This window comes from Aplysia californica, unplaced genomic scaffold (assembly GCF_000002075.1).
Source record: "Aplysia californica isolate F4 #8 unplaced genomic scaffold, AplCal3.0 scaffold00150, whole genome shotgun sequence".
Classification (NCBI taxonomy): domain Eukaryota; kingdom Metazoa; phylum Mollusca; class Gastropoda; order Aplysiida; family Aplysiidae; genus Aplysia; species Aplysia californica.
The window spans coordinates 790,378-799,098 of NW_004797420.1; positions in this window are offsets into that span (position 1 = coordinate 790,378).

The following is an 8,721-nucleotide window of genomic DNA, read 5'->3' on the forward strand; positions in this document are numbered from 1 at the left end:
TCTCTCTCTCTCTCTCACACACACACACACACACACACACACACACACACACACACACACATTCACACACACACACACACACTCTTATACTACCGCTCACAAAATAGTCATATATTAATTTTAAGGAGAATAAAAACACGCCAGCTAACAAGTACAGACTGTTGACCCTGAGAAATGTAATGATAGTTGGGTCACTCCACACACAACAGTTTCCCGAGTCAAGTGAATTAATAATATTCTAATAACAAATTTGGAAGAATAAATCAGTTCATCATTTATACTAACAATCTCCATTAGTAGAGGGTGATTTCAATCTTTTCCTTGGACTTGCACAATTCCATCATTTAAAAACCAGAAGATAAACCATCATTACAACAAGCGATTTGAGAGCATTAGTCGTCAAGAGTGCAAAATTTTGAAGTGCCTAGCTGAAGAGTTTTTTTTTTCCCACGGTACATTCACGATCACATCAAGATCTATACTTTCCTCGTTGCAGACCTTCCCGGAACGAGTTTCAGCAAATCAGACAAAAAAGCTGTTTCTTACATTCACATCCTATAGACAGGATGCTTGCTAATTAAGATGGGGTAAAAATAAAAGCAATGACCAATCATTTCAGACATGACATTAACTATCATTTGAAGTACATGTATTATCTTGGTCCAGTTCTTCCCATAGAGTAAAAAAAATAAAGATAACAATTACCATTAGATTTTCCAAACAGCAGCTCAATAGCTGTCCAGTTTTTCTACTTTTAATAAACGATTACGTAAGCTTGGGGTTTTTCATTTTTACATTTTGCTCTCACTTTTACGCGTCTTTACCAGGATGTGCTGCATACAGTGGTTTACCAATGAATGCTCCCACCCCCTAAAAATCTGAAGAAAAAAAAATTCGTTCAGGCATGAAAGATAAGGCCGGTTGATTTTCACGCTCATTGCAAATGACGTCATGGCACTTGAAAACTCGCATTTTCTCCCTCCTCTCTCTTTCTCTCATAATACAGTATACCTGTCTTTCTTGAGTGTATCACGTCCATCGAAAAAAAAAAGAATCCCCCCCCCCTTTTTTTTTAAAAAGGTAAGCATTTTGCTCGTGCACTGACAACAGTGATTTAAGGACAGAGGACTTGTGTTTGCATGATAGGCACAGATCTCTTGAGGACGTCTGCCATGTGTTTTTGCTTTTTACTTTGTCCCTCTTTGTGTTTATTTGACCCGCTCCCCTCCTCTTTTTTTCTTTCTTTGAAAAAGAGAAGACATCAGCCCCAGTTTCTAATAGATGTTTTTGTTGTTGTCGTTTCGTCCCTCTTAAATTATTGTTGCTGTTATTGTTCCTGTTGTTGCTGCTGTTGTTATTGTTATTGTTATTGTTGTTGTTGTATTGTTGTTGTTGCATTGTTGTTGTTGTTGTTGTTGTTGTTGTTGTTGTTGTTGCTGATGTTGGTCTTGTTGTTGCTGCTGTTGTTGTTTTGTGTTGTTGTTCATAGTTGTGGTGTTGGTATCGTTGTTGATGCGGCTGTTGTTACTACTGCTACTGTTGTTTTACCCGTTATTTCTATTAAACGTATTGTTGTTAGCTGCTGCTGTTGCTGCTACTGTTGCTATTGCTGTTTGTGTTGTTGTTATGTTGTTGTTGTTGTTGTCGTCGTTGTTGTTGTTGTTGATGTTGTTGTCGTTTTTTTTGTTTGTTTTTGTCGCTGTTGCTGCTTTTTTTTATTTTTCTTGTTATTGTTACCATCTCCCCCTACCACCCCTCCTCCTCCTGCTTTCTCTCCTCCGCCTCCTCCTCCAACACCGTTGTCCCTTCCATTTTCATCTTCTCTGGCCTCTATCTTATTTGAGTAACTCTCCTGTTATTGTGTAATGTATTTGGCGTTCTTCTTAAATGTTTTTTTTTCTACTGTTCTTGTTGTTCTTGTTGCTGTTTTTGTTGCGTTACACAAAACTGTAACTTCCAACGAAGCCTGCAAAAATATAGCCCAATCACGATTCATTTTGACCTTCAACCTTTTCTAGAAGTAAATGCCAAGAAATATTGCAAAATGATTGGTAATACACACTGATCAACACACATTTTGCGGCATAAGGTTTATGACTTGCACTAAGCTAATTTGGTGTCGCTGATTTCCGAAATGGCTCTAGTTTTTGTGTGTCACGTCAAATTTTTGCTCCATGAAAAAGTGACCTAATTTTAAGTCGATATGACAAATTCTAGAATTCTTATGCAATATACCATATAGTTCGATTTAAAACCTCGTTTTAACGCATCGGAATAACATGCTGAATCATTTAAAATGTGACCGTTCATTCACGATAAGTATTTTATCAGTAGCAGTAATAATATTATGGCAATGTTTTTGTGATATACAAGTAATAAAACACAACTGTAGCTTCTCATATAACCTGCAAAAATATAGATAGCCCAAACACGATTCATTTTGACCTTCAATCTTCTCAAGAAAATGCTAAGAAATATTGCAAAATCATTGGTTTGCGTTTACGTGTAAAGACCGCTTTGTAAACACGGACCTTAGAGATGAGATGGTCCAGAGGTTAAGGTGTTCGCCTCTTATTCAAAGGTCACGTCTTCGAATCCGGGTAGCGACGGAAAAATTTTCTTCTCTAATCTAAACTTGTCTCCTTTCACCTCCTTTCCTGCTCTCTTGCAATGGTCTGTCGTCTGCTTTAGTCTCCACTCTCTACCCCCACCTCCTTTGCCCCTCCTCTGGGCTCTCTACTCTTTCTGCAGCCTTTCTATTACTACTCCTTGGCTCCTCTTTACTGCTATTTTTTTTCAGCCACACCCCTGACCTTCTGGTAGGAAAAATTTACAACTAGCCTTTTCGGATAAGGGCGAAAAATCTCGGAGGTCCCGAGTGCAAGTTGCGCACGTTAAAGATTCCTTGGTGGTCTAAAATCGATAAGAGTAGGTCGAGCAAAATTCAAAATTTCCCACCATCTGAAAATGTTTGGTGTGTCCCGCGCGCTCATGTGACCGTATGCAGTTGTAAGCGCCGTAAAACACTTACCCCCCCCCCAAAAAAAAAAAAAAAGAAAAGAAAAAGAGATGAGATTCAAATGTCACACAAACCGACTTCATATTCAGGTTGTTTTAGTCAGGTAAAATTCAATGTATAATAAGGAGTTTTGGTCTGTAAAAAAACTATCAGATCTTTTAACTTCAAGACTGAAAGGAACAAAAAAACAAAAAAACAAACAAAAACAAAAACAAAAAAAACAACAACACCCCCCCCCCCAATAACAACAACCAACAACAACAAAACCCCAGAACAAACAACTAAAACAAACAAAAGCAAAAAACAGAATAAACTATTTTAAAAGACATGATGCAATTAGAACTGATATTATGTAGATCTAGTTGATCGCACAAGGGAAAAGGAACTGCTGCACTATTGTATTTAGCAATAGACAAGGACTTTGCCTTCTGTAAAAACGTACCAGATTTGCAAAGTGCATTGGTTGTGTCTGATTACACCCCAAATGGGTGGAGACATTTCTTGGACAGTCAGAAAGAAGTATTTCATGTTACTCGATAATGGAAATAATTTACTTAAGTTCGTTCCCGTCACTCGGTTCTTCTTATTTTAAAAATAATGCATAGGGATTACAACTGGAGGTAGTGTGGTGATTTGAAAATAGTCAACTTCTTACTTTGCCAGCAATTAAGGTGGCTATACAGAGTATCCTTGTTTTCTTTGTTAGTGGGATAGTCAGGCAAAGAATAACCGAAATACATGTACCGGGGAAAAAGGAGTCGGTCAACGAGGATAGCCCTAAAAGTTGGAGAGAAGAATGATTGTTGTCAATGACCACTTATGAATAGGGGAAAAATCGTTTTCCCCCCTTTCATATATTAAGTTAGGGGGGGGGGGGATTCTGTTTCAAGTACATGAGTCGCTTTTCCTGATTTCAGTTATGAGAAAATAATGGTTGGTGTTTTCGATGGTCCTCCAAATCAGAAAGCAGATGAGTGATCAAAATGTCAGACTAGATCAAGTGAGAAAAAGAACAGAGTTTGGGAATCGTTCGTGTCTTTTGGTAATTATTTATTTTTTAGGGGGCAGCAGAAAAGCAGAAAAATACAAGGACTTGGTCAAAACTTTGCAAGAGCACTTCTATCTTCTGGGCTGCAGCATGAGCACCAATTAAGGTTCTTTTTCTTATATGCCATTTTGATACATTTCCTCAAAACTGTGATGATGTCTGCCATGAGTAAGGTGAAAGATTTCACAAAACACTGAAATTATGGAGGAATGATATCAAAGCAGATTGTACACCAAAAATGATGGCAGATTACTTTTGGAGCATTCAAAGATAAATTCCAGACACAACGCACTCCAGACAATCCCTGGAAAGAAAGTTTCTGTCATGACTATGTTGCCTCTGACTTAAGTACATAAATCACTTTTTATTGCCCTTGTGAAATTGAGGATTTACTTGAATTATATGGATAACAAAAAACTTCAATGTCTCACATAACTGCTCTGTCTTGCTCTGAACAGGTTTGGACATTTTACCATACGGGCAAGTTCAGTTGCATAGAGTCTACCGCAAAAAATAGTGATCACGTCATAGATCTAGAGAAAAATCTTGACGTGATTTATCTGATGTAGTTTTTTTTTCTAGATTCAGCGACCTTGAATTACTTTAAATCAAGTCTGAAACTCGATGTTGTAGAAAAAATTAAGATTTTGTTGCCCAGTGCTATTCATTCAGTCAGCTTTCAATATCTTTCTCTTTTTGTCATTTTATGAGCTTTTTTCCACAGCCACCCCCTCCCTCCACCACCACACATACTTTTGAAAAAAATTCTTATCACCACCTGCTTACTGTCACTACCCAGAGTAAGCCCTAGACAGAAGTAACGAACGCTCTGTATAATTGACTGGTCAGGCAGCCTGTGACCCAGAACAAACTCAGGTTAAAATGTAGGCCCGTTGTATTATAATTGTTCACTACCTCAACAAAATGATTCATGAACAGTCTGGCAGTACCTGAGACGCTGGGCCATAGTTTCTCAAGGACTGCTTCGCTTCTCTTTTTTCTGCTCCCCCCCCCCCCCCCTCCTCTCTCTTTCTCTCTTTCGGTTTGTCTCTCTGTTACTCTGTAGTTCGAAATGCAGCAGGTGTTCCTTGAAAGTCAATTAATGACCTACGCTGATGAAGTTCCACACCTGGACGGTTAGGCGCACGAGTTACCATCATATTATTATGACTGTTCGGTTAATTCCTTAAGACATTTGGTGAAAAGTAAAAATGAGATTCCTCTCGTTGTTTAGAAGTCCCAACTGAGATACGACAACAATACATAATATTTTATGGCGCCATCTTTTAGCCGAATGATTTGAGAACTAGCTTGTTTAAAAGGATTAAACCTTCAAGAACGTGTCCGATCGGCGTCTGACTAAAGGCAATAATATTGTGAGTAATTTCAGAAATACGTATCCTTATTTCACAATACGCATGTTGTTGCCTGCCTCTTAAAGTTTTAGTTAAAATAAAACGATTTGAAAAGTTTTGTATGATTGACGAAGATAATAATGATTCTTTTTTAACTACACCAAAAACAGCTAGTCTTCAAGCGTTATTGCATGACCAGCATGCGCGTCAGTAGCAAGTTCATAATTAACTATCCTCCAGGGGAGTGTTAAAAACGGAAGAGGTAGTGCAAAGTACACCAAACCAAACTGAAAAGATACGAATGTTCTGGTGTTCGCCGGTGCTGTCCCTTTGTTGCTGCTAATGGCAAGTAATTTACACGAGACATACTATTGATTTTTAGAGGGTTGGGATAAAGGTTTAGGATAAGAAGTTATCGGTAGTTAAGAAATTTTTTCAGAGGGGGGTGGGGGGTGGGGGTGGGGGTGCTTCGTGCCCCATTCAGTCGGGGGGGGGAAAAGGGTGAAAAAGGGGGGGGGGGGCGAATTTTCTTGGAACTTACTTTTTGTTCTGTTCAGCTCTCTGTCTCTTAAAGCTGTTCACCCAGTGTAGTGTGTAGCTGTAATTTCAGAGCAATGACACCCAGACTTCAGCTTTTCTCCCACTGCCAGGCGTCCAGCAGAGCCTACACTTGTCTCCAGTCGTTCAACGATGTCCTGGTCCCATCTTTTTTGGGCGCCATCTGGCTCGTACGTTGTATTAGTAGAGCAGTAGAATCTCCACCCCACCCTAAAGAAATCAGTTCTGAAGGGGCTCACAAGACTTCGGCCTGTCCTAATGCATTTCATTGCGTCTTGTACCACGCAAAAATATCGTCGTGCGACAGACCCGTCTTGTGAGTCATAATTTCTGGTGACACTTGTTAAATGTAGAAGTGATAATTCCACCCCCCCCCCCTTTTCCTCCTCCCCCTTTTCTTTACCCCTTCCTGCATGGGAAAGTAAGAATCCCTTCTGACACAAAATTGGAGGCGTTTGTCATAATAATTAGTCCCTATCTTCTTCGCTGACCCTTACAACATCCCCCCTCACACCCAAAAAACAAACAAAACAAAAAACAACCGAAAAAAACAAACAAACAACAACAACACCCACACAAAACAAAACTCAACCGGAAAACAACGCTTATCACATTTATTTCAGACGCACCTCTTGCAGGTGAGCAGCGTCTTTTTTATGCGTTCATGGGGACGTGCCACAGGACCTTTGTAGAAGTTGACTGCTAGGCTAGCGAGTTTCCCTCTCGAGCTTCCTCTTCGCCCCCCCCCCCCCTTTCGAGATAGAGCTGTGCTTTCTGTCACCCATGTGCGATGAGAAAGGAATGCTTATAATATACTGACACTGTGACCGGATTATTTCTAGAGTTACTATCACAAACCGATTGTCTACCACATGATTTGTACTTTTTCAGGAAACCGAAACAACTTCAAATAGTTGCTGAAGGTCATGTTTTATACTTAGATCTATGCACCGTAATAAAGACATTTATGTGAGGAGCCATTTTGTGAGGAGTGTAAGTGTTTCTTTGGCCATGAGAAGTCCATATGCGGGTGATTCTTATAAATATGGTTGTTTGTTGAACAATCGTGAAACATCCTAAAGCAGTGTATGTATGTCTGGTTCGAGCAACAATAAATTGCGAGTCGACAGTACTCGGCAGCGCGTGATATTTTCAAGTTGAGCCCCTGTTCTACTTTACGTTCCACTTTTTGACACTGAGCTGTTGTTTTACCTTACGTTTCACTTTTTTGACGTTGAGCTGTTTTTCCGCTTTACGTTACACTTTCTGGTGCAACTGGGGAAGAAAGAAAGACGCTTTTGGTAATCGAAACCTGCTTGGAGATAGCCTAGATTACAGCTGGATCATGGCCTGTTCCCAGAGTTGAAAAAACAAAACAACAACCAACAACTGCAACCCCCCCCCCTGCCCCCTTTTACACCCACCCATGACAAAACTAACATAAATAAGGACAAGATGTATCCCCATCCTCCTGCCCCGCATGGAAAAAAAGCAAAGCAGAGCTAGAAAACAGAAAATATGCAGTAAACCATAACTCTTTATACCGACAGAGTTAAAACAGCAACGTCATCAACAACGACAACAAAAACAGTAACTGTATCTTATTAGCTCTTGAAGGTGCAGATCGCACATTCAATTATTTGGGAGCCACACGTATAAAACACATTTAATTTTGATTATTTGTAGACTCTAATTAAGCTTACAGCGATACTATTTGAAACATTTCCACAATCCAGTCAACCGTCCTTGCGACATCAAATTGGCGAGAAACTCCTGTGAACCTGTGAGAGCGCCATTGAATTATGGCCAAAAATAACCCTGAAAGAAGAGGAAGCAAAATTGTTTTAAATTCTGCAATAGTCAAACATAAAAATGTCCCCTTCGCATACTTCTAATTTCCCTTGCACTTATCCCCACAACATTTCATTTTTTGACGAAACAGTAAACTAAAAATGGAGGCAATGAATGGTTCGCAAGTCATCATGATTAATCCAGATAAATTCCAGGCTGATGTAAGGTTTGAAATTTTTACTCCACTTCCTCCCCCCCCCCCCCCCTCACATTGGAATATACCTCCACTTTCCCCACCAAACTTGTCCTTTCTTCTCTTCTCCGGTTTGGTGCCCTCTGTTAAGCTAATCTGTTTCCCCCATGCGATTATTTCGTCATTTTTGGGTGTTATTTTATTAATTTTTTTTTTTTTTTGGTGTGTGGTTTTTCTTTAAACCGCTTTGAAAGCAGCAACAGGGCACCCTGTTCTGTTGTTAACAAAACTTTTCAAAGCGGGGGAACACGCCCTCTAAACAAGCTTCCGAAGAATGGGGTCAAGTGCAGAGTTCTTGCGTGAGCCCGCCAGACTGTGAGCAGAAACACGCGTGTCTGGTGTATGTGTATATATATATATATATAGGCCTACTATAATGAAGTCATACTTAACTCCGCTTTGCGACCGAACGTTTCTCATCTCGGTTTTGGAACTAACGGGGGACCCTGCAGATTGTACACTTTTGTCTCCAGAACGTAATTTGCTCTCGTGTGAGGGCGAGCGTATGTGTAGGGGTTCTCGCTCAAGAAGATAACAGCGTCATCTACCTGGGGAGCAAAAGAGATTACATTATACCCTCACCTGGACTAAATAACGCCGCGAGATGAAACCACATAGCGATGCCTAAGCAAGACATTTTGTTCTGAGAGGTAAGAATTGTAGCAGACATGAATAATAATGGTCTGGCTCTGTCTCA